Source organism: Thamnophis sirtalis, unplaced genomic scaffold, assembly GCF_051295495.1.
Source record: "Thamnophis sirtalis isolate CommonGarterSnake01/CBP01778 unplaced genomic scaffold, rThaSir2_p1.2 scaffold_4, whole genome shotgun sequence".
NCBI lineage: Eukaryota > Metazoa > Chordata > Lepidosauria > Squamata > Natricidae > Thamnophis > Thamnophis sirtalis.
Window position 1 is genome coordinate 95,043,233 of NW_028261384.1, and position 26,203 is coordinate 95,069,435.

Consider the following 26,203-nt stretch of genomic DNA (forward strand, 5'->3'; position numbering starts at 1 on the left):
TCTGGAGGGTAAGTAGTCCCCTCTTACAAAGGTTGTTGACGTCTGCCCTATGGTAAGAAGAGCATACTTTCCTAAGTACAGTAGTGAGTGTTGTGTTTCGTTTATTTCCTCTTAGGCTCGTGCGCTTTTTCAACTGTCTGACAGGCAGAACTTGGCATGCAGCTGGGTAATCACTGGCGTAAACACTTTTATCTGTTTGATTCTTCTTGGTTGCACAAGCTGTAGAAGTCTTTCCAGGTGGGGGGAGAATTTAGCTACGCTAACAGCAAACTGTTACATTTATTCATATGCACATACAGTGCATTTATTTATTTTAAAAAATGATCGAAACAAATTATTGGTAGGATTGGAGTAGAATGTTGTACCCTTATTTGGAAATAAGCCTAGTTGAAGAAATCGGGACATACGTTTCCGATAAAGCTTACACGGGCAGAATGCTCGGACAAGCTGTTCGCTGGTGAACAGGATGAGAATTTCCACTTAACTCTATGCTTCTGTAACGCAGAGAAAAAAGTGCACGGGAGCCTGCGAAGAACCGGGGGGAGGTGTTTTTGCTAGGGATCGAACCTGCTCCCTCCTTTCCTTTGCAGGAGGAAAATCGCTGTGCGCGCGGCGGCCGTTCTGGCACAGCGCGTCCTCGGCCTGCAGGGTGCAGGCGTTAGCCAAGGCGGCCGCGGTGGCGGTGGGGAGGGATGGGGAGAGAGGGGGAGGAGGAGGAGGAGCCAGGCCGGCCTCCTTCCCTTCGGCTGTCGAGTCCATTTCCCCAGCTCTAGTGACACAAACGCACCAGGCGAGCCCCGCTACTGCCTGAGCCCGGATCTTACAAACCCCTCTTGGCCGCCTTCTTCCAGCGATCCCCTCCCTTGGGGCTGCAGCGAAGGAGCGCGCGGGGAAACTCCAGCTTGCGAAGGGAGGGGGGGGGCAGGACGCCAGCTTCCTGCTTGCAAAGAAGGGGGGCGGGGGGGAGAAAGAAGAAGACGGAGAGCAGCAGCCGCCGCCTCGCCAAAGGTAGGTTACGGCGGGTGAAAGAAGAGCGAATTGCGGATCTCCGCGATTCTTCAGGGGAAGCTCTTCGTGTGCGCTTGTGAACCCCAATATGTCTTCCCTTCTCGGCCCCCCACCCTCTTCCAGCTGTCTCCACCCTGCGCTCCCCGTCCCCTCGCAGCTGTTCCTGTCACTGCCAACGTTGCAAATCTAAACGAGATTAGGCAGGGGTGGTGGGAAAAAGATGCGCCCCCCCCCTCCTTTCCCATATAGGGATTTTTCGCTTGTGGAATCTTATGGAGTGAAACCTCGTCCCTTCTCCCCCCCTTTTAATCTCATCATTTAATATTTTCCCCTCCCGTTTGGCGCTCTCTCTCTCTACATACATACATACATACATACATACATACATACATACATACATACATACATACATACATACATACATACATACTCTCCTTCTATTTTCAGCAATGGACAGAAAAAGAGAAAGCTTTAAGGAGAGAGAGAAATGAGGAGAAAAAGAGAAACACTTTTCTTTCCAAAGACAGGCTTGTTTATTAATTGCACTTTCTGGAGAATGGTGCTGATTTGGGATTTCCGATAATTTGGGGGGGGGGGATTGGTTTGCTCAGAAGTGATGATTTTAAAATCGAATTTCTTTTTAACACCAAAAATTAAGGATTTGCTTACTGACGCTAATCCCTTCCTCTCCAAGAGATGGTGGTAGGGTTAATTCCCCACTTTTTTCCTTCTTGCATGAATTTGATTTCTTACTGTTTGAATCTCTGGTTCTAAGCTCAGGAAGGTCTCTCTGTTTTTGCATATTTCTTGTTTTTAAATGCAAAGATTGTTGCAAAGACTGACAATAGAAAATTAGTTTTGACATTTGCATTGATTGGGGTGGGTGGGTAGAAGAGTTAGGAAAGAGGAGGGTATTTTTCTATTTGTGTTTAAAGTGGGGGAAATGTGGGTAAATATTTTCTTTAAAAATAAGGACATTTGGCATGTGGCTGGTGGTCACAAGTCTAGGGGGGCTGTAGGGGGGACTGCGCTTTTAAGGTTGGCAGCAAGGCCCATTTTCTGGTAGAGCTGGATTTAACTTTCCTATTCCATTAAAAAAAAAATAGGGGAAGGGCTCAGGGTGAGTGAAGTGTCCCCCTTTTGGCTTGAGGGTGGTGGTAGAAGGGGGTACTTTGGGTTGAAAAGGAATCCATGCAGCAGGGATCCCGTTCTTGAAGAAAGGGGGATTCTGAGGGGCGACTCTTGACGCTTATTCTGCTGTCAGAGAGACATCTGTCTGTAGGGGAACATGGTTAGAGTGGCGGATTAATCCTGAGTACTTAATGCATGTCAATGTTTAAAAATCAGAAGCTTTGAGATGTCTGTAAATGCTTCTATGTAGCTTCCAATTTTATTTAAAATTGAAAGCTGAACAAGAGTTTGATATAAATCTGAATTATATCCCAGGTATTGTCCATGATGGTCCCATTCAGCATGCAAGTTTTTGCATGTATCTTGCAAGGAGGGGCCTTGGGTCACCCTGCCCCTCTCTCCAGTTTTGTCAGTGTGGTTTGCATTTTTCCCCAGTGAAAGCTTTCTTTCCTCCCCCTCTTTGTGAGGGAGAGAATGGGCATGCATCAGTTTGCTTATGGTGCAAGTTGATGGGTCTGCAGGAAAGGAAAGATACCTCTTTTTCCCTTTAAAGACCAGTCCAGAGACCATCCCTTGTGTGGATCATCAAAAGGTAATTAGACAGATATCTTTCAACCACTTCAGACATTCAATGACATTTTTTTAAAAGCAATCTCCAACCTAACAGTTTGGGGGCAGATTTGGGGGGGGGGATTTCTTTCTGGTAAAGAAGTCAACTTCCAACCTGGAAAAAAAGGCTAAAGGCACATTTATGGGGTTTTTCATTGGGCATGAATAATTCTAGTTAGTTTTTCTACTAACTAGGAAGATTTTGTCATGTCTTTATTTGCACTTCTCTTCATCAGCCTATAGCTGTCACGCTGGCTTCACATCCAGGTCTCCTTTTGCAAGTTTTTTTTTTAAAAAAATGTTGCTTTATGTAGTATTAATTATCACTTTACCTCCCTCTTTTATCTTGCGTATAGAAACGTAAGGGAATGAAAAAAGGTAATAAGGTTGCCTTTAATACCATTAAAAAGGCGTGAAATACTAGCAAAGTTTTTTAAAAAAATCTATGACTAAGAGACTTTGAAGGAAGTTACAAGCATTAAGTGAATAGTGGTAGCCCTTAGAAGAGCAAAGGTCATGATCTGGAAGTGACCTCAGCCTGTCCATCCTAAAACAGCTTGCAGGGGCAATAAGCAAGTAAAGAGGTTAGTGCAGGCCAAGAGTATGATTTATTTAGAAGTCAAGGCAGGGGATTGAACCCAGATTTTTTTCCTTATATTAGAAGAACGACTTTTGTCGACAAAGAAAAAAGGTAAGGCAACCATGAAGTATTTTTATTGCTCTATTGGGAGTATTGTCCACCTAACCCCATACCTGTGCAATATGAATGCAGATCTTCACACTACTTAGATTGAAGGTAAAATCTCGTTTGTGTACCATATTAACAACATCTGAATCTTCTACTAATATTAATGTATACATTCAAAATGTCCAAGAGCAATTCAATTAATCTCGCTGTAGTATGTGAAAACACTCTTGCTAGATTTGAAACTTGTGTGTGAAATTTTTGGTGTGTGTGTGTCTTTCTGTCTGTCCGTCCCCCCTCCCTCCCCCCTCTCTCTTTCTGTCTCTCACCCGCACGCACACACACACACACACACACTCTTAAGTATTTATCACCTTCTGGAGAACAAAATTAGCTTATGACCAAATTGCATTGTTCTAAAATGTTCCTCCCCTTAAGTTGGCTTTGGTAATCAAGCTATGATGCCTGTATATTATAGGAACTATAGTCTGAGAAATTTGGCAGGCATCAGATTGAGGACAACCATCTGAAACAACTGGAACTTGGCAACAAAATGGGAATGTATAGTTTTAGCAGCTGGTTATGAAAGAGAGAGAAATAGCTTTTAAATTTCATGCAAAAGGAAGAAATACCATGGTCCCCAATTTGGTGGCCTTTACTTTAAAACAAGATATGCCGAATCAGTTGTGGTTACTTGGCTGAGGGATGTTGCTCGCCCCCACCCCCACCAGCCCAGTGATCTGGGTTGGTAGACGAAACATTTTGTTTTGATTATGGTTCATATGTAAGTTAAGCTTGTCTTGGAGAGCAGTTATAGACTTGTTTTTGAGATGGAGCGGGGTGGGGGGGAAGGTCTCATACATTTCAAAGATGGGTGGGTGCTTTGCTCTGCTGCGACTGGATTTGGGCAGTATTTAATAGATCCCATTTAAGGCTTCCAGAGGTGCCCGCATGGGGATTAAATTGTAGTAGGTGATACATAAGTGGTTTTTCCTGGTAGCTTTGCAACAACAACCAAACAGGTTTCCCTACCTGTAAAAATTAATAGTTGTGTGCTGGCTGAAGTGGCTGAGCCACACTACACTTGAAGTGTTGTAGCATAGTTTGTATATATCAGTGCCATAGTGCCCTCTTCATCTCACCTGGGTTGACCTTTGGCTAGGATGACCCCGAGGAAATGCTTTTTTTCAGGACCTCCTCTCCACATTGACTGGTTGAAACTTCAGGTATACAGAGAGCACAATAAAAACTACAGAATCTGTTACAGACTCAACTTTTCTTTTCACACTTACATTTGTAAAATTTCTTACTATATTATAGTTGTTCCCATTGCTCTGACATGTCCCACACCAGTTTCTACTTGATGTCACCGGCTGCTGGATTAATTTTCTTGTTAAATGTTTTTATATGCCTTTATATATTATTATTGCTCTATACTACTGTTGAACTTATACATTGTTCATATTTGCCTCAGATTGATGCAGTGAGTGCATACAAACATATCATGGTGATTGGTTTTTTGCTTGCAAAAGTGCAGTATTTAATAATACAGTGTGTGTGTGTGGGTACGCACATGTGCGTAAATGTGCTTTCCACTTGATCTTGATACCATTAGAGATCAGCTTCCATATCTGCTTAAGAAAAGGCAGATAGCCTTATGGAGGACAAAACTGAAAGGTAATAACTTGACCAGGACCATTTAAAATACATAATTTGATTTTTGTTCTTGTGTATCAAAATTTAATGGTTTCTCCCTTAAACCATCCTGTTATCTGCTTCAGAAGAAACAATAACCTTTTATTAAAGTACCAACCTCAGTTTTATTAATTTAATAGAAGAGTCATCCTGAAGAAACTGTGGGGGTAGACAGCCATTGACAATAGCACCATCCTGTGGTATCTCAAATTGAGGCCAGTTGGTTTTCAAGTTGTTGATCCAGATATGGCAACTCTCCCCCGTACATGAGGAAATTTTAGGAGCAGGCACACCAACCCTCCCCCAAAGTGCCTCAAAATTGCTGAATAAGAGTATAGTATATGATTACGAATAAAGCCATTTCCTATTGTGTATGCTTTTTAAATTAATATATTTCAATTTTAATTGATGCAATGATGACAATTATTAGCAAAATTTTAAAAAAATTGTTTGTGACATCATCTGATACCCTGATAGACCTAGATGGGAACATGCCAATCAGTAAAATCGTGATTTGTCCTATGATATTAAATGACTAAAATTTTTGATAACAAGTATAGTTTAATATAATTGAGAACAGAACAGAACATCATTTGTCTGTACTTTGTATGATTTAGTTCTAGTTTAACAAACTGAATCTCTCATCAGTTGATTGAGATGCAATACTCAGGCATTTAAAAAAAAGGAATAAAAATAAACCAGGAGCTTTCCACGACTACCTTTCTAACCTACCTGCATTTATTAAAATTGGATTTGCATTGTATGTAATCACTATCAGGTGGAGTTCAGGATCAAGGATTTTTGCAAGTTATTCAGTAACAAAAAGAATATATGTATGTATGTATGTAAAGTATTTTGATATTTGAATATTACTCATGGGTTCTTCACAGGAAGCTGCTATGTCGAAGAGTTTAATAAATCAATGTATAGATATTATATATAGTGTCTTTGTAATCAATATTGGATTTTTTCTCTCTTTAAAAAATATAAGATAAAATAAAAAGAAAAGCTGATGTCTAGAAATGAAGAGAGATATTAATTCCTAGCATGCAAGTATTTAAGAACTCTCCAACACCAGAGACATTTCTCCTTATTTTTATCTTCAAAGTTGAGAGGTATATAGTACTTGAAATATTATATTAAGGTTAGGAAACGTACTGGTAATCCTTTTTAACAAATGTTGATGGAGTGGATCCTAATACAAGTACTTTGAACCTAGATGACAGTTTCTGTTATTCAGAGTGTGTCACTTCTATTACTCAGTCAATCTTTACAACAATCCCGTTATAGAGAGGTAAATATTGTATTGAAGATGAGGGAAAAAGAATATGATGTTGCCTAAAATGATCTGATGAATTCATGACAGGAGTGAAATTTGTTTTGCACAAACAATGTACTCCTAGCCATTTTGCCAAATGTAATTTTGAATTCTGGATTGTGTTAGATTTAGAGACAGTTCAGATTAGTTTATCATGTTTGTTATCTTGTTTCCCCCACTTTCCTCTTTTGATTACTGCCTGTTTTGACTAAGCAGAATGATGAGTTTGTGCAGGCAAGCCCTTGGTCATTGTTTTGGGGAGAATACATCTGATGTCTGCAGTGTTCAGGAAAGACCAAACTCTGTTGGAAGGAGCCATCAAGGGGCTGATCTGGGGAGGACTCGTTGATCAGATGCAAGTCAAGCGGTCTAGCTCCCCTCCTCACTCACTCCCCTCACTGCTGTGGCCTAGCCTGTATTAAGGCCATTTACAGTACTGTACAAACATAGTATAAGCAACCTCAGCTGAGGCTTGGTCCTGCCCGGGGCTACTGCCTTCTTTTCAAATCTTGTGTCTTTCTGAGAGCTTTCTCGCGTGCTCTGTCTTCTGGAAGTGGGGCAGAGTTCACTATTGCTGGCATGAACAGTGGCTGTGTGTGGGTTAGTGCGTCTGAGTGTGGTATATGGGTGGAGATATGTCAGCTGAAATGCACGTGGAGAGCCTCTGTCGCTGTAGTTTGATTTAAATGGCTGGCTCCCATCACAGAGAAAGTAAAAAGGAGGTGCTGGGCGGGGGTGATGGAGACACATTATTTGAGAGGCAGGAAAGATGAATGTTTGGTCTGAGGATGCTTCTAAGGAGCTTAGAGTCATACAGGAATACCACCAGAATGAATGTATAAGGAGAAGAGCTGTGTTGCGTGAAGATTGTCACACTCTCAACCCTCATTGGTTCAATCTTGGGGCCTACCTTTTTCCTATTTAAACATGGGAGTGGTTTCTCTGGAGGACTTTTCCAATTTGCCCCATCTGTATAGCTGTTTAACTGCAGCTCCCTTATTAGCAAGCACAGTGACTATGCTGGCTGAGGATGATGGTTTGAAATCCAGCATCTTTGCTGGATTTGATGGGAATAGTAATTCCATTTTGACATTAGAGTTTAATTCAGGCTTCTTCCTCACAGTATGGAAATTTGCCTCATATGGCACTAATACACATGTTGTGATAGTAGCCATTCCTAAATTTACCAAGGAATCTGGAAGGAACAAGGAATCAAACTAGTATAAATAAGCTACTTTCATTATCAATCACTGATCACTATTTAGCCTAGAAGGACCCCATCCCAGGCAGGCTACTTGAAACTGGGAAAACTGCCTTTTCTCGAGTTCAGTTCATCTGCTGTATCTATCTGGACTTGGTTTCCCCTTGCAGATACTTTTTTTTTAGTAATGTCTGTGCTTACTTTTCGTGGCACATCGTTTGTATCGTATCTTTGTGGATCAGTGGTCAGGATTTAGCTGCCTGAGACTATATATGGAGTCTTCGTATCACATACAGAAAATAACTGGGCTAGAATTGTACATTTACCCTGTTGATGGAGCAATGCTCCCTATTAGCTCTAGAGTTCTAGTTAGAGGACAGATGCATAACACGCAGGTTTAGCATTCACTATTCAGTGGGGTACCTTATCTGCTGAGCTTTCTCATTATAAACTGTATACAAGGTTCACAACATGGTATAATATTAATCCTAGAATACTGCTAGAAATTTGTTGGGGGATAGAATGACTGTGTTTAATTATTGAAAGAAGAAATATTCATACACAGAATTATACTGGAAGTTCTGCATGCTACTTTAGAAAGAAAGCCAGAATCTTAATTCTGAATTACGCAGACTGACGTTAATCATTAATATATGGGAGAGCACATTGTGCATTTGTAGGATATTCATCACTACATAAGAAGAAGCCATCAGCAAATGCGTGGAAACACCATGGTGTATAGGGATACATAGGAAAATGAACCCCATTTTGTTTTGAACACATTCAGTAACCACATGAAGCTGATTTTTAGAAGAGAAAATTGCAAACAAAGATAGCAAAAGAGATGGAGCAGTCCAAAAAATGGAATGACTGGCTGGCATCTTGGAATATTTTGTACGATGATATTTGAAAATGACAAAGTCTGTCCAATGCTGTTTCAAAGAGATGCCTCACATTACATCTTTTCCTTTAAAACAAAGAGAAACTGGAATTGTAGCATACATATTTTTGGTTTGTTGATAAAACTGTGAGGGGCAACAAGAGTTATAACATTGAATCTGTTATAAAATAAGTATAGAGAGCTAGTTTGGTCAAGGAATTAAAGCACCAGGCTAAAGCTGGATGGTCATGAGTTCTAGTCCCATCTTAGCCTGAAAGCTGGGTGGATGATTTGACCTGATCTGCCTCTCTCTTAGCCCATCTTACAACATTGTTGTGAGGAACATAGGAGGAGGAAAGAGAATTAGGCAGGGATGGGCTTCAAAAATTTCAGTAACGGGTTTTCTGCCCAGTTGCTGGGTGGGCATGTCATGGGGGCATGTCATGGTGGGCGTTGCCTTGTCAGCCTCCTACACCATGGCAGGGTGGGGGGTTGCCTTCCCCAGGTTCTGGAGGCTTTCTTCAATCCTCTGGGAGGGCGAAATGCCTCCTCCAGGCTCTGGAGGCCTCCACATGGACCCTGTATTTATCTTGCATCTAAAATGGGCCGCATGAAGGCTCCTGGGAGGGGCAGGGAGGGGTTAGTGGGGTGGGATGGGCCAGCCAGGGGTGGAATTTGGAAGTTTTCCGAACTGGCCATAATATTAGCTACAAGTTCTCCCGAATCCAGGTGAACCTGTAGCAGCCCACCCCTGGTATTAGGTATGCTTCCCACCTTGAGTTATTTATAAAAATAATAAAGGTGGGATGAACACAAATGGATCAATCGGTGCAGTATTGAAGAGTTTGGGGACTGGACATCAGTGTTGTGATTCAGAACTACATGAAATGTGTTCTTTTACCTAAAACTTCACTCCTGACTCACTGTAAAGTTGTATTCATTATAGTAATATAATTTAGAATTTAGGACTAGAAACTGTTTGTTTGCTGCTATTGTCAGATGATGATGACATTTGTGCCTTGAATTAAATGAATCTAATTTTTAAAATGGATGTGCTCCACCTCCAAGAAAGCCTAAACGAATCACAGTTGTTTCCCTCCTTATTTTGCTACAATTGTATTGTGCCAATTTATATACATTTCAATGGTCCCTAGTTTAGTCGTGATTCTTAATTTTATCCGATGTTTGCTGTTCCATTAAGCTGCAGATTATAGCTGCATTTCTATATTTTTGCGTGTAAAGCATATCAATGAGTTGTAAAACAGCCGAGATGTACCTTTATTACAGAGGCATTTGTAATTGCCTCATCCCACCATGCTGTCAAAATATCAAGGGCACAGAGGACAATTCTACATCTCCTTGCTGCTTGCAGATATTAATCTTAATACAACATATAACATTGCCAAGTTCTGCAGAGCAACACTTAAAATCCTTCAGATGGTGGCCTGTGCTTTAATCTAGCCTTAACGAGTTTCATTTTTTTGTTGTTGAGTGTTTTGTACTGTAATAGACTTAGTTAGTCCAAAAAGTAACTTTTATATTCCCCTGTATTGATTTAATGTTTTTTTAAAAGGTAGGTAGGTAGGTAGATAGGTGTATGTATGCATGTATGTATGCATGTGTGCATGTGTGTGTGTATGTATGTATATACACACACACACACAAATATAATTTTAATGCTTTCTAATCTTATGTAATATTTGTTTTTCTACTTTTTAGCTGTTTAAAAATTATTAATTGTTATTAATTTTATTTAAGCAGGTCTGTGACCATAATAAAGATTTGATTGAATAACTTAGGACTCTCTCCTTCAGTATTCTGAATGCCTTGATGGAAGACAAATGAGATATCTGTCTGCTAAATCCATAAATGAGCAACAGAAGTAAAACAACAATAAAAAAGTATCAAGTGAAAAAGAAGAGATTTTCCTTTTTTTTAAAAGATGTTTATAGCAGGAGAAAAATACATTTCAAATATGAGGCCCTTGTGCCTATGTATATGTATAGCTAGAAATAAATCCAGGTGAATCAATGCAAATTTATACCTTTTTAAAAATAGTCTGAAACAGTACTAGGAAAGATGTAATAATGCAGGCATATCTAAGGACAGAAAGGCAGTGCTACCCTTCCTACTACACACTTGGATGTAGAAGATGAAAAGGAACCCAAGGGGATAGAAGTACAGCATAAAGGTTGTTTTTTTAAAGCAGCCAAGTATGGTGATGCACTAATATCATCAGAAGGGGGATGGCTAAAATTTTGATTCTTTTGTACCAGTTTGGAGGGGACATACTGTATATATTCAGCGCTACACTGTGTACCATCTCAGAAAACACTGGTCTGCTTGAAGGAGCTCTTTTAGCCTACACATTATTTACTTTCTATTTTATATAGATGTCATTCCTTAAAGGTTTGTTAGACGTTAATTTGCTGCACTGCAACAAATTAATATTTTTAATGTTGTAAGCTGTCCTCATGGTGAGATAGGCAGCAAACAAATTTAATAAATAAATAATATACAAGTAATCATTGACCTTTGACTGTAATTGGGCCCAAATTTACAGTCATAAGTCATTGCATTCTTAAGTTCAAATATCACATGACTGGACCTGAGGGTTTTTTGGCTTATCTTTTTGCTGCAGTCATTAGCCAAGTGCCACAGTTGTTAAGCGAATCCAATTTATTCCTTGAGCATTTTTTTTGTTGGAAACCAGAAGTAAGCATCAGAAACCAGCAAAGTACATTGAAAATTGTCATCACACGACCATGGGAAGGGCTGCAAAGGTGAGCTGGTTGCCAAGCACCGAAAATGCTTTTACAAAACTTTGTGTTTTGTAGATGTGACTGCCATAACTTTGAAATCAGGTCATAAGTATATTTTGGCAGATTTGTCATAAAACTGCTTCCCAGTTCAACTTGGAAATACCTGAATTGTTTTTGATTATGCATTTACAGGTATATGGAGTCAAGCAAAAAACCAAGGCCATGGCTTTCATACATCATGAAATACATTCCTGGTGCCCAAGATTCTGAGATATTTGTCTAACTTGATGCCTATATAGGCACTCCTCAACTTACAACCACAATTGAGCCCAAAATTTCTATTGCTCAATGAGACATTTGTTAACTGAGTTCTGCCAACACAGTTATTAAGTGAACCTGACTTTCCCATTAGCTTTGTTTATCAGAGATGGCAAAAGGTGACCATATGACTCAGGGACACTGCAACCAGAGCCGAGGTGGCGCAGTGGTTAAATGCAGCACTGCAGGCTACTTCAGCTGACTGCAGTTCTGCAGTTTGGCTGTTCAAATCTCACCAGCTCAGGGTTGACTCAGCCTTCCATCCTTCCGAGGTGGGTAAAATGAGGACCTGGATTGTTGTTGGGGGCAATATGCTGACTCTGTAAACCGCTTGGAGAGGGCTGAAAGCCCTATGAAGCGGTATATAAGTCTAACTGCTATTGCTATTGCTATAACCATCCTAAATATGACTCAGTTGCCAAGCATCTGAATTTTAATCATGTAACTATGAGGATGCTGCAACAGTTGTGTGAAAAATGGTCATAAATCATTTTTTTCAGTGATGTTGTAACTTCACTGACACTAAATAAACTGTTGTAAATCAAGGACTACCTGTAATTGTGGGATGTGGATTTAAAAAATCAACTAAATGTTGGAGCTGATTAGAGATAAGCATAAGTATTTAATGAGCACAGGGTCAAGCTATATGCTATGTACCCACATGGCTAATGGACATACAAAGAAAAAAGTAGTTTGAGCTATGGAACATGGGTGTTGATCATCTGCCATATCTGTAAATCAGATGTTTCTGACATATATTTTCAAGGAGGGGGAAAGCATGTGTGCGCTGTTTCAAGCAAAAAAGCAGCCTGACAGCCACTGATAATTAAAGAAAAATTCTCCCTGCCTGTTTCTCTGTTCTTAATTCCCTAAATAGGAAAGGGAAGCTTTCAACCTACAAGGGACGACATGATAGTGAAGAAAGAAAGTTTCCTTATAGCTATGACTGTGTCATGGGTCTAGAATATATTGCTGCTAGTTTAAATGCATGACTTTTGGACTTTACGGTCATCAGGGCAGGAACTTATTTTTTTCGGGTTGTATATATACTGTTCTGTCAATGATCACATGTGGCATGTGTGCATGCAGGCATGAGCCTTCAAGTCAAGCTTGACTTTGATTCTTGGTGATTTCAGGATATGTTCATGTAACTTTCTTGTTATTAGTCCCTATCTTCTGGGACATTTTTTTTAATTTCAAGTCTACTTGAAGTTCTGGGATTTGCCCACAGGTCTCCCATTTGGGTACTAAATAATTGCAGTCCCAATTAATTTTTCCAGATTAACCAAGGTTATTTAGGTACTGTACATTTCTGTGTTTAAAAGTGAAATTTCTGACCACCTTGGTAAAATAATAATTTAAAAATCAAATATGGTCTCAGTGGGGAAGAGCAGGGCTTTTTCATATTTGCTCCTTGTAAGTATTTAAAAGTACTGGAAGTTGGATGCAGTATTCAGAAGTAGAGTTGCACGTAGTCTCCCGAAGGCTCTGTGGTATGCAATAATCAATTAATGAGAACTAGAAGGGCTCTTTGAACTCTGATTCTATTTTGTTGTAGCCTTATTTACTTATGGTTATATTATCTATGAATTAGGCCTGGGGCTTAGTTTTTGACAGCAGGGTCTGAGTCTGACACAGATAGTTGAAGCTCATGTGGGTCAAAGGTAGGACACATGGCTATGGATAGACTGGAAGTCAAATCTCAGTTTATGTAAACTGGTTATGAAAACTAGAGTTGAAGCAAGGAGAGGGAAATGGTAAGTTTATTTTCATTTCATAAACATCAAGTCTAATACTAATGAATAGACTGTTGGGTACATGCTCAAATAATCAATTTGATCTCATTGTTATTTTGTTTGAGAACACAGAATAGGGCTAGAGACACAGAAGCTTATGTGATTTTATATGATATGACCGGAAGTAAGATATATTACAACTATATATATTTTAATTGGCTATAAAATATTTGAAGCTTGCTGCATTATATACTAAATTGCAAATTTCCTATGGCTAGATAAGAAATCCATCTTGATGAGGAATCCTAATTAGGTGTTCCTGTATTCTGAATTTTGGCCAAGTCAGAGTTAGATCTGAAGTTACATTAACCACAGGCTGAGATGAAGAAAAATATGGTGCCAAATTGGCTCACAAAACCACCTTACTCGATTCAGTTAATCAAAAGGATGGCCCAACACTTCGCTGAGAACAGTTGAGATTGTGATTACCTTTTGGTTACTTCCACATTTAGAAGTTATAGTTTTTAGCCAGAGACATATGATGCATCTCTGATCTTTACCTTTGCAATAAAGATTCCAGCTATTCTATTTTGTAATGCTATGGGACATATCTTTATATTTTCCGTAGATTTCTGTAGATGAAGCTTGCTATTGAAGGTACAGGAGTATGCCTGCATATGCACCTATCTCTCCTCTTCATAATTGGTAAGATTTCCTATTTTAAAAATCTGGAACTAAAGCAGTAGCACTTGCAATTAGGTAAGCAAGGTTCCAAAGTCACCGAAGCAGTAGGCACGAGCTTAAATGGACTCCAGAGGATAGTAGAGGACAGGAAGGCCTGGAGGAATGTTGTCCATGGGGTTGTGATGGGTTGGACACGACTTTGCAGCTAACAACAACAACAACAGCAAAGCAAGGTACCTATCAGTGGTGGGATTCAAAATTTTGTACTCGCGGTTCTGTGGGTGTGATGTAGCTTGGTGGGTGTGGCATAGCAGGGAAGGATACTGTAAAATCTCCATTCCCACCCCACTCCAGGTGAAGGTTACTGCAAAATCCCCATTCCCTCTCGATCAGCTGGGACTCGGGAGGCAAAGAATAGATGGGTGCAGGGCCAGCCAGAGGTGGTATTTACCAGTTCTCCAAACTACTCAAAATTTCTGCTGCCAGTTCTCCAAAACTGGTCAGAATCTGCTGAATACCACCTCTGGTTCTAATATCTCTTAAAGCAGGGATTCCCCAACTCCCAGTCTGTGGCCCAGGACTGCGTCGCAGCCTGTTGGGAATCAGGCTGTGTGAGCTGTGGGCAAGCACATGAGTGTGTGAAGCTGCATTTGTCACCACAGAGTTGGAAAGATTGGGAACTATTGTCTCTAAAGCAGGGGTCTCCAACCTTGGCAACTTTAAGCCAGGCCTACTTCAACTCCCAGAATTCCCCAGCCAGCTGGCTAGGGAATTCTGGGAATTGAAGTCTGCCAGGCTTAAAGTTGCCAAGGTTGGAGACTTCTTCTTTAAAGGATGTAATTAATAAGAGTGTTATATGTGTGAAATAGTTATATCCTTGCATTTTCTATGATGTGAAATCCAATTCCTTCCCCTTTTTCTTCTCCTTATTTGAATTTCCTGTTCCAGTTGTCAAAAAACATCAAGTAGTGGTGCTCTTGCCTCTCGGCCAAACAAAAAAAATCTGATTTTATCATTGCTGCTTGGGGGGGGGGGGGGGAGAGAAAATGGGAGGAAGAAAGGAGTGATAGTGGAGAAGAACTGGTCCCTTTTCCTAGGTGCTGCTTCTGTTACTCCCTTCTCTTTGTTGCTCTGGGTGTATATCAGGAAACAATGCTGTGGCGGATTGTGCTGCTGGAGCTGAATGACCTTCTCTCTGTGTGGCACAAGTGTTGATAGCTGTACTTCCCTGCTGGCTGATTTTCAGGGGTAGAGGGTCTTCCTTGAAAGTCAAGCAGCTTTTGAATTGCTAATTCTGTTTCCCTAATTCATGTATTGCATTACTTAGTTGTTTGTTTATCTAGATTTATTTATTTATTGGATTTAATCAGTCACTTTGAACAGTCTATGCAACACTATATAACATTATAGTAAAATAATCTCAGTTAATACTCCGAGATTAAACCCTATTTTAAAAGCAGCAGTAAAAATAATCATCAATTAAAATCTGGAACAAGATGCTTTGGCTTTTTTCTAGGGCAAAATATAATGCAAGACAATTTGAGTAACTCAAAATTGTTTTGAGTCACAGCTTGTTGATAAGCCACAGTGGCTATGTTTTGAAAGCTTGCTAAGCCAAAACCAAATTAACTACTTAGGGCTTAGTGTATCCTTGAACTTGAATGTCCTTCATTGTGCATTTCCGCCATTTGGACTTTTATAGGGATCTGGGCATTTTCTTCCATGGTTTATGTTCTATTACTCTCTTCAATCCTTTTTCTCTAAAGGAAATCTGTTAAAGAAGGAAATACAGAACAACTGCATTGGCACATTTTGCGAAGCTAAAAGATGCTTTAGTTATTTTTCACTTAAGCAATATATCACATGTCCATTCCAGACAATTGTTTCACTTAACGGCCATGGATTCACTTAGCGACCACCATAAAATGTTACAAAGTTGCATCGGTCATAGAATGATCTGCTTAACAATTGGAACAACTTACGACCATAATTCTGGGCTTAGGTATGATTGTAACTCAAGGACTACTTAAAAGCAAGTAAGTGAGTGTAACCTTTCCTCCTATTATAGTCATGATTAAAATTATGGTTCTCTCACATTACCAAGTACTGAAATCTGCAGGCATAGAGAGTTAAAATCTTATCCTATCCTACGGTCCCAGTTGGCTCAAATTCTCATCCCTCTTTTCATATCTGCTCTTCTTTTTGAATCCGAAAGGTCTAAAGATGTTATTAATTTCATCTTGAATTTCCTCTTAAATCTATCAGTCCAGCATAGCTATGAATGGGCCTGTGTTCCCTTGATCTAAGTGCTGTTAATGGCTACAAGTTACAATATGAATCTATTTTTAGAAGGAAGGCTTTAGCTCTGTGGTAAAGGAGTAGATCTTGGAACCTCTAGTTGAAAGGATCACGTAACAGGGCTGGGAAATACTTCTGTCTGACATTCTGGCTGAGACTTTCCCCAATCTGGTGCCCTTGAAGATGTATTGATTTGTTACGAACTGGAGTACATAGTATTGGGATAAATGAAATATTCAGCTCATTAAATTTATACCTCAAACAACTCCCTGCTGTATCTTAAAATGGTTTGTATTTAGTTTTCTTTCCTGTACCAGATGGTGGTGTTTTTAATATAACTCATTGTTTTTACATATTTATTGTTTTATTTTAATGATTGTACACTGCCCAGAGTCACTTCCTATGAGATGGGATAAATATTAAATAAATGTGATGCACTGGATTAAAATAGGAGCAGATAGTTTGTAGTTCTGTGTGTCATGGGACATGAGCATTGTTTACTGTATTGTATGAATCAGGACCCTTACATTAATCTACAATGTGGTGTAATTGGACACAAAATACTCTGTGAGAATAAAAGTTGTATTTTTAATTTGAGTTTATTTAGCAGGTAAACCTAGACCTTGATTTATTTTTATTTTTTCATCTTACATGTTGGGAGAATCACGTAATATGGTAAACTCTAAACCGGTTGCTGTGCTCACACAATATGTTGAGTCACAAACTACCCGACTCAGTTTTAGTCTAGTGCAGCTTTGTATATGAACCCAGCTATTTTTTTCATATACTGACTTCTCTTTGTGGTTTGTACCCACTTCATTTTTCCCCTTTTCTCTCTTTCACTTGCAAATCTTTCTCTACCCCCAACTTCATCCTATCCCAATATATTAAAAAACACCACCATTGGGTGGTCGGTATGTTGATTGGGGCTTTTGAACTGCCAAGTAAAAGCCTATGATGTAAACCTTAAAGAGCCTTTCCTAATCTGATACCTTGATGTGTTGCATTATAACTTCCAGAATTAGCCTCTAATTTAATGGGACAATGGCCTTAGGTAAATTCATGTCATACTTTCCTTACAGAATTATAAGGACGGTTGAGATAATGTATGTGGTGTGCTTTGACTGCTCACAAAGAAGCAATATAATACTTCAGCATTTGCTCCCAGGCCATTTTCCATGGCTCAGTGTCCCCTATTTTCATGATGCATCTTTTAATAGAAGGCCACAGCCAACCAGCAATTTAGATTCTTCCCCCTCCATTGTAGAACCCATATATACATTTTTAAAAGGCTCTTTAAGAGGTGGTGATTCTCAGAAAGCAAATTCAAAATAGCCTTTGCTAGAGCAGAGAATCAAATGTCTGATTTTACGTAGGATACAAGGCAAAGGATACAAGGTTGTGCAGCTCATTTCCCTTCGCTCAACATGCACCTCAACCAGAGTGAACTTCCTTTCAGCTGCCACTCCAAGAAAGGGTGCAGGATGCCATTGCCCTAATCTCATTCCAACACTTTACCAAATACACTACACTGGCTCTTTTTGCATTAGTAATTAGAAACCAGATGTGGGGCTAAGGCTGGTGTTGTAAACGAGCATTAAGAAAACCTGATAAAATTAGAAAAGGGTCTCCAAAGATTAAAACCTGAATTTTCCACCTTTCACAACTAGCCAGTTAAGTGGTAAACCTCTCTCTCTTTCTTATGATTATCACTTCAAACAGCAGTTGGCGCATTGGTCACCTGATCACAAACCCAGCGTATCTGAGGGGAATAGTGAGAAAGATGTCGCCATGGAACTAGAGGAAGGTCTCACCATTGTGTAATGCCAAGAGGCCTCTTCACACCACAAAAGCTGACCTCTTATTTCTAATACTGTGATTCTCGGAAGACCATGAGGGCCCCCCAAGCTGTTGAACACAAGTTCCCTATCTAGTGGCATTGCAAGCTACACTTCCTGTCTGGGATTGTCTTTGCAACATCTTTGCTGGATGGAGAAACTGAGGCCACCTCTTTCCCCTTACAACTATTTCTAACCCCCTCCCCAACTGCTTTTTTTACTCATTTTGCTTTACAATCTATAATGAACTATTGGACCAGTTACTACGATTTGCTGTCATTTTATCTATTTTAAAATAGCTTTTGTATATAAACTATATAAGTAAGTATTCTGTAGCAAAGGGAGTAGGACTTAGTCTAATAATTGGTATGTTGGTTTCTTATATTCTCAGCTTTCTGCATTCATTCCCCGCTTTAAAAAAGAAAAAAAAATCTAGTCTTGTTAGAGTTGTTCAGTATGACATAATTGTTCCTGTAGATTCCAAACAATTCACTACATAGTTTTTAAATTTAAATGTTTTATATTTTGGTTGTGCAATTCCTTGTTCTCTTACAAGATTGCTGCTTTGGTCATTCTGCTTTGTTTTCCTTAGACCCTGTTTACTGATTTTCTTGCTGTGAGACAAATAGCGTATTGAAACAGCCTTCTGAAATTTGATGCTTTTGAAGTGTATTGGATTACGTTTTTGCAAACTGCAGTCTAAAATTTCTGGAGTGTGCCGGGTTAGGGAAGCCTGTGTTAGATTCATGCTTATTTTGGATTATTAGGAGCATAATCTGTGATGTGAAAGCCACTTTGGTTAGTGGTTAAGGTATCAGATTAGAAACTTGGGAGACTGAATTCTAGTTCCATTTTAACCACAAAACCAGTTGGGTGGACTTGAGCCAATCACACACTTAAGTCCTAGGAAGAAACAGACGATGGCAAACCATTTCCAAAAACCCTTGCCAAGAAAACTGCAGGGTTTGTTCAGCCAGATGTCAGCTGTCAAAAACTGACTTGAAGGTGTACACACAGAGACAAATAAATTAAATAAATCTGTGAAGTGCTGTCTCGCAAAGCTTCTATCTGTACTTGAAGAGGGTCAAAATGACTTTAAAACTAACTGTCCTGCAATTGCTCTTTTGCTGTGGACTGAGGAAACCATATGGTGGATGCTACAAAGTTTCCTGTTTGTTAATATAATTTACATAAGGAATGCTGTTTGCAGCATATATATTTTTACCAATCTAAATCAATATTTTATAATAATCTCTACTTGATGAATTAGAATTCCCATCATCCCAGTCAAAATAAGCCATTCTGTATGCTAATAATGAATTTAATCCCTGGATGTGACCCTGTAAGAAAACTGCACATGTTTATACAAATGAAGGAAATATTTATAGAGTTAGGCAAATTCTTTGGAAAATATAAACATTCTTTAAGGGGAAAAATTGTAGGAGGCTTTTAGTTATCACAGTGAAAATGCTCACTAGGTACACAAAACTGATTATTAATGGGAAATAAATATTAAAATATTGGTAAGGAAAAATAAAAATTTAGTGTAGGTAGTTTATGATTTACAACAGTACATTTAGTGATCATTCAAAGTTACAACAGCACTGAAAAAGGTGACTAATAACCATTTTTCACACTTACAATCCTTGCAGCATCCCCATGGTCAGATGAACAAAAATCAGATGCTTGGCAACTGACTCATATTTGTGAGAATTACAGTGTCCTGGGGTCATATAATCAGCTTTTGTAACTTTCTGACAAGCCAAATCAATAGGAAATCCAGATTTACTTAGCAACTGTGGCAAGAAAGATTGTAAAATGGGACAAAACTCATTTAACAACTGTCTCAATTAGCAATAGAAATTTTGGATTCAATTGTGGTGGCAAGTCAAGAACTCAAGTGACTGAGTTGTTACCAGTAAAGTAAAATGGAACCAAATAACATAATTTATGCATATTACAAGCTGCCGACAAAAAAACACATATAATTTTGAAAATTAAGGAAAACAAGACTTTTTAGAAAATGCCCAATTACTTGTAAGCATCCAAAAAGAAAAGAATCTTCACAACAGTTGATTTGAGGGTGGAAAAGAGATAAAAGGCTTCAGAGAAGTATATTATAGTATAGCCTTTATTGCATTGTACAAAATAAATACAACGAAATTGGTTAAATGGACATTGTGCAAAACAGTGTTAAATCTGTGCCAACTTTTAAGAAGACAACTGGGAGGGGAAATCAGCTTATCTCCCTCTTCTCCAACCACATCCACAATGAAAAAGTGAAAATTGAAAGTAGATAATTGTCCCTGTTCCCAAACTTTTCCTCAATGTAGTGCAGAAGCAATGGACGCAACCAGACATCCTTGCTACCCCCAGTGGTAGCGACAAGAGGTTGTATACTGTGGATGCTAGTCTACAGGATTTGTTTTAGTTACACCCTGTGGACGCGCCCGTGGATGCACTCACCTCTTCCTTGGTACTCCTGCCTGACCTTCTGGAGGGCCTCAAGGCAGAGGACAAGAGAGCAGAAAAGGCCTGCCACAAAATGCATCAGCCTGCTGCCTGAATGATTAAAACGTCTGCCTCTGCGTCATTTCATTCTAGAGCCTCCCTCCTTTGGTTGAGATAGTTGCTCACTAAGCTTCCAGCTGGGGATAATAGATTGAGACAGGATGTCAACAAGATCATTGCGGCAACAGAGTATATGGCGGATGCCACCTTGAATTCTGCAAAGTTTGCATCTAGGGCCTTAGCTTCCAACGTCACCACACCTCACCTTTTATGGCTCAGACACTGGAATGTGGACATGAGATCCAAATGGAAGCTTGCTTCCGCCCCTTTCAAAGGGGACAAGCTCTTGGGGAGGCCTTAGATCTAGTTCTCATTGAAAATAAGGACAAAAAGAAGGTCATGCAGCTCACAATGTGTACCCTCCAGTCCCACGGGTTCTCCATCAACCTGAAAAAAAGTCATCTCACGCCGACCACAAGGCTTCAACATCTCGGAGCCATCACAGGCACTGTGGCATGTCAGGTCTCCCTGTCTCCGAAACGGAGGGTAAGCATCAGGACCCTGGTGCAGCAGGTATGGCAGTCACAAAAGGCACCAGTAGTACAGTTGTCCCATCTTAGGCAAAATGATATCCTGCCTATCCATCGTACTTTGGGCGAGGCTTCACTCTTGACAGCTGCAGTGGCTTCTGCCACTTCAACAGGCCAACCAAAGCAACTCACCAGCACCGATCTCAGTCACCTCTCAGGTGCATCAATCCTTCCAGTGGTGGCCGTCTCCCGCCCCGGAAAAAGGCACTGCCTTCAAGGAGCCGGTCCGTCCTACCATCACGACAGATGCCAGCCTCTTCGATTGGGGGGTGCATCTCCAAGATCAAATTGCTCAAGGCAGGTGGTTGATGACTGAGTTGACACACAGCATCAATTGGCTGGAGTTGAGGGTGGTCAGACTCGCCCTCCTTCACTTCCAGAACAGCATCCAAGGTTACCACATGATGATTCTCATGGACAACGTAGCGGCCAAGGTGCACATAAACCGCCAAGGGGGCATCTGCAGCAGGTCCCTAATGATGGAAGCCGAGTCGCTGGGGCATTGGGCCAAGGGTCACCTTTCCTCTATCCAGGCAGAACACATCTCTGGGGTAAACAACATCAAGGCGGATTGTCTGAGCAGGGCCACGGTCGATCACTCGGAGTGGCGCTTGCATTCAGACCTGTTCCACCAACTATCTTGTAGGTTCAGCCGACCGATTGTTGATCTCTTCGCTACCCCGGACAACACACACCTTCCCAGGTTTTTTGCCAGGTTTGACACCCCTGACACAGAGGGGATAAATGCCCTCCACTGCCCATGGCCTCCTGGCCTTCTGTATGCCTTCCCTCCATTACCTCTTCTCCCCAGGGTGATATGGAAGATCCTGTCAGAGAAAGCGGAGGTCCTGTTCGTTGCTCCCTTCTGGCTCAGACAGACTTGGTTCGCCGACCTGGTGAATCTTTCTCTCCCCCCGCCTTGGCGGATTCCCCAGAACGAGGTTTCTGTCAGCCAGGGGGCTCTACAATGCCTGGAGCCCCAGTGGCTACAGCTGGCCATCTGGCACTTGAAAGGGACCTCCTGAGTAGGGGCAGTCTATCTGCCAAAGTCATTCAGACCATCCAGGCATCCAGGAGACCATCCACCACCTGGAGGACCTTCGACAAGTGGTGCTTGCCGCGAGGGGTGAGGGCGACGGTTGCTACTGTCTCACAGATTCCAATCACTCTCAGGCGTCAGGTAGCTGCCTTGTCCACAATCCTGGCACCGGACAGTCATTCTTCTCTCAGGCACCATCTGTAGTTTCCTGCGGGATGCAACCAATTTGAGGCCTCCGGTCATCCATAGGTTTCTGTCATGGGGCTCTAATATGGGCGCTGTTCGAGCCACTGCACTCCACCAGCCTGAAACATTTGACATTTAAGACCGCCTTCTTGGTTGCCATCACATCTGCACGAAGAATCTCCGAGTTGGCAGCCCTGTTGGTACGGGAGGTCTTGTGTTTGATTCACTTGGACAGAGTGGTTCTCTGACTGGACCTGGCATTCATTCCTAAGATCAACTTCTGGTTTCACCAGGCCCAGGAGGTCATCCTTCTTGACTTTTGTCCGCATCCCAAACATCCCAGAGAAAGGCGATGGCACATGCTCGATGTTCGCAGGGCCCTCCGTAGATACATCAAACGCATGGCGGCCTTCAGACGTTCCAAATCCCTTTTCGTGTCCTTCCAGCCTACATCACAGGGTCGTAGAGTTTATTCATCTACCATCAGACGTTGGCTGCGAGCATGCATTGCTTCCGCTTATGTCTTGCAATCTAGACTGGTTCCACAACATATCACCGCGCATTCTATCTGAAGTGCCGCCACCACTGCAGCCTGGACTACCTAAGCTCCGATTGACGAGATCTGCTGGGCAGCAACTTAGAGTTCCTTGTCTCCGTTCGTTCGGAACTACAAATTGGACAAATTTGCTTCTGCGGAAGGGGCTTTTGGGAGGAGAATTCTTCAGGGCATTCATACCAGTGGAGAGACCCTGGACTTGTCAGCTTCCCGCCCTAGTGATATTTAGCTTGGATATGTCCCATGCTTGGACTTTCCAATCCGCTCACAGGAAAATGACCATTGGCTTATCTGAAGGGCCATTTTCTGTGCACTGAGAGGAGAGTCCAACCCCACCCTGGGGTCTATCTCCACTGCCCCTTATGAAACCTTCTGGATTTTGTTGGATTTATTGGATTTTGTTATAAACTTGGCCAATTTCTCAACGCGCAACAATTCCATGCCTTCACTGAAAAAAAACTGAAGACTGATCAACACCAGAGACGTGGTTAAAGTTTCAATTCAGTCCTGGGCACATTGGCTGTATTTGACCCATGCTTGGACTCTCCTCTCAGTGCACAGAAAAGAGCCTTTCAGGTAAGCCAGTGGTCATTCTCCCTACAATTCTTCCATGTATACAATTGTTGTTCTCCTAATGTTGGTCTCATGAGCATTGACGTTCACCAATGCAAGAGAGGCATTTAGTTCTAAGGATGTTAACTTTAGACTCTTTGAGATCCCTCAGAGTATTACATGCCTTGCTCTCGGCATGATCTTGATTGGTTTACTCCTGGAGAGAGCAATAAGGGTGTTGAATTTCTTCCATTTGTATACAATCTCATGACAGTAGATGGGCAGAGTCCAAACCGTTTGGAAAAAGTTTTATAATATTCTCCTGCCTGGTGAGCATCAACAACTGTTTTTCAGCAATCCTCTGTTTGAGTCATTGCACCCTTCCACACATCTGGTTAGGCTTTGATAACAAATACCCAGAATTCTAGTCCTTTCTCATATCTGATTATCATTGATTAAAACACTTGACTATAATTTCCCCTTTAAATGAGCTGATGATCTCAGAGGTTCACATATTTTTGCATTACACAAAAGTTAGTTTCAAAAAATCAATAAACAAGTGTAATGATTTTGACTCATTAACTTAATTGAATTGTCTTTATGTTGTTTTAGGATATACGTGGAGAACAGATCACTTTTTAGGTTGTATTTATATTGAAATAATACATTACAATTCTGGAAAGTGCAAAAGGGGATGGGGTCTTAACCTCCTTTTCTTCTCACTTCTTTTGAAATTTTCATGTATAGAGTGGTACTTAAAAGCTGTGGATCCATTCCCTTTCCCATAATCCTTTGCTAAATGCTTTTAGGAGGAGGTTGGTTTCAATTTTGTTGTGGAACTAGAATGATCTTTCTAGAGCAGGGCTGTCAAACTTGGGTTGTTACAGCAGCGTCATGTTATGTATCAGCCCCCCCCCCCAGCTAAACCAGGAGTGGGCATGGCCAGTGTGTGACACATCTGGTCCAAGGGCCAGGAGTTTGACAGCCCTGTTCTAGAGTATCCAGTTTGACAGTGAACTGACAACAGCTGTGTTCCAAGCAGCACCAGGTCTCTTCTGTATTTCCCATTTAGATTTCCCATAATAGCCATAGTAACACTACTTTGAAGGACTTGGAGATATTAAAATAGTGGCTAAATTCACTGTCCTCTGCTGCTTACAGGACAGGAGAGGGGGGAAAAGCAGCTATGTCTAAATCTGGCCCTATACACAGTTTCATCAGGAGGCAGCTGGCTGTTTCTTGGGGACTTCACAGCTGAGGCATCAAGCTGATCCCTATTGGCCTTATCCTGCTGTTTGTCCCCATAATTAGAGATGACTACCTAAATAGAGGATCCTTTCTGAAGGCCTTATTAATAGCCAGGTTTTTACCTTTTACAGTTAAGTCATGGTAAATTATATAAAGTCCGAATTCTTGAAACCTTTGACCTCCGTCTCCTAGAATGGCTCCCAAGGGGTCTGCCTTTCTGTTTTTGCTGGGTATGTAACTTATGTTGCCTAATGATGCTCTTTGCTTAATAAAAAAAAAAGCAAATAATTCCCATGAACTTTTTAGACAAGAAAATCAGCTTTGAGGTTGCTCAAGGGAGCCCCTTTTTTTTCTTCCCCTCCCCAGTCAAAATGTAAAAGATACAGAAGGGAAGCATAAGGGTGGGGGGAAAACAGCAAGTCACAGCTTTTATTAAAAAGCTATTTTTCTTGTTTTTCTGGGTGGTGGTGGGTCAGGACTTAACATGTAGAGAGAGGAACAAGAAAGAAGAACCCTTTTTTCCCACAAGAAAATTGAAGACATCAGAATTTTATAATTACTATGGGAAATAGGGAGTTGTAGCAGGCATATCAATTAAGTATATTTAGGTAGTCCTTGACTTACAATAATTTGTTTAGAAAACATTTGAAGTTACAATGGCACCGAAAAAAATGATTCACAACCTGTCCTCACATTTATGATCAATACAGCATCCTCACAGTCATGTGATTAATATTTGGACACTTGGCAACCAGCATGTATTTATGATAAGCTGCAACATCTTGGAATTATATGATCATCATTTGTTACCTTTCCAGCTGATTTCTTCTGACCAAACTCAGTGGGGAAGCTGGATTTATTTAACAACTTAACAACTGCAATGATTCGCTTAATTGTGGCAAAAAAGATGGTAAAATCAGGCACAATTCACTTATCAACTTCCAAGCTTAGCAATGGAAATGCTGGGCACAGTTGTCATAATTTGAGAACTGCTTTTAGTAATCAGGTTTATACATATCTCGTTATGCAAGTATTTAAAAGCCTGTATATGCAAGTAGTCCTTGTTTAGTTGAGGCCAGCAGCTTGGCTGTTCAGCCAAGTAATCACCAAGTGGGAGCACTACTGTATTTACGATCTTATTTCAGTTTTCCTTTCCTTTATTTGCAAAGATCATAAATATGAGGATTGACCATAATATTACTTTTTCATCTTCATCATAACTGAATGGTTTGCTAAATGAGGCAGTTGCTGAATAAGGACTACCTGTCTATATTGCCTTTGATTACTCTAAATTCAAGTTAACTGGTTGTAGCTACTATTTTAATTTCATAGAGTATTCACCATGTACAGTCAGTTTA

At 40.6% G+C, this 26,203-nt stretch overlaps 1 protein-coding gene across 2 annotated transcripts in view; it reads left to right on the top strand.

Annotated features, from left to right (window-relative positions):
* The first annotated feature begins 770 nt into the window (after window positions 1-770).
* The window catches only part of THRA (thyroid hormone receptor alpha), a 151,988-nt gene continuing 126,555 nt past the window's right edge, over window positions 771-26,203 (top strand). The window contains exon 1 of one of the 2 annotated variants that reach the window (XM_087713477.1): window positions 771-1,008. The gene's annotated coding sequence lies outside the window, so the exon portion shown is untranslated. The remainder of the gene's footprint in view (window positions 1,009-26,203) is intronic. The other variant, XM_087713476.1, reaches the window with a different exon arrangement.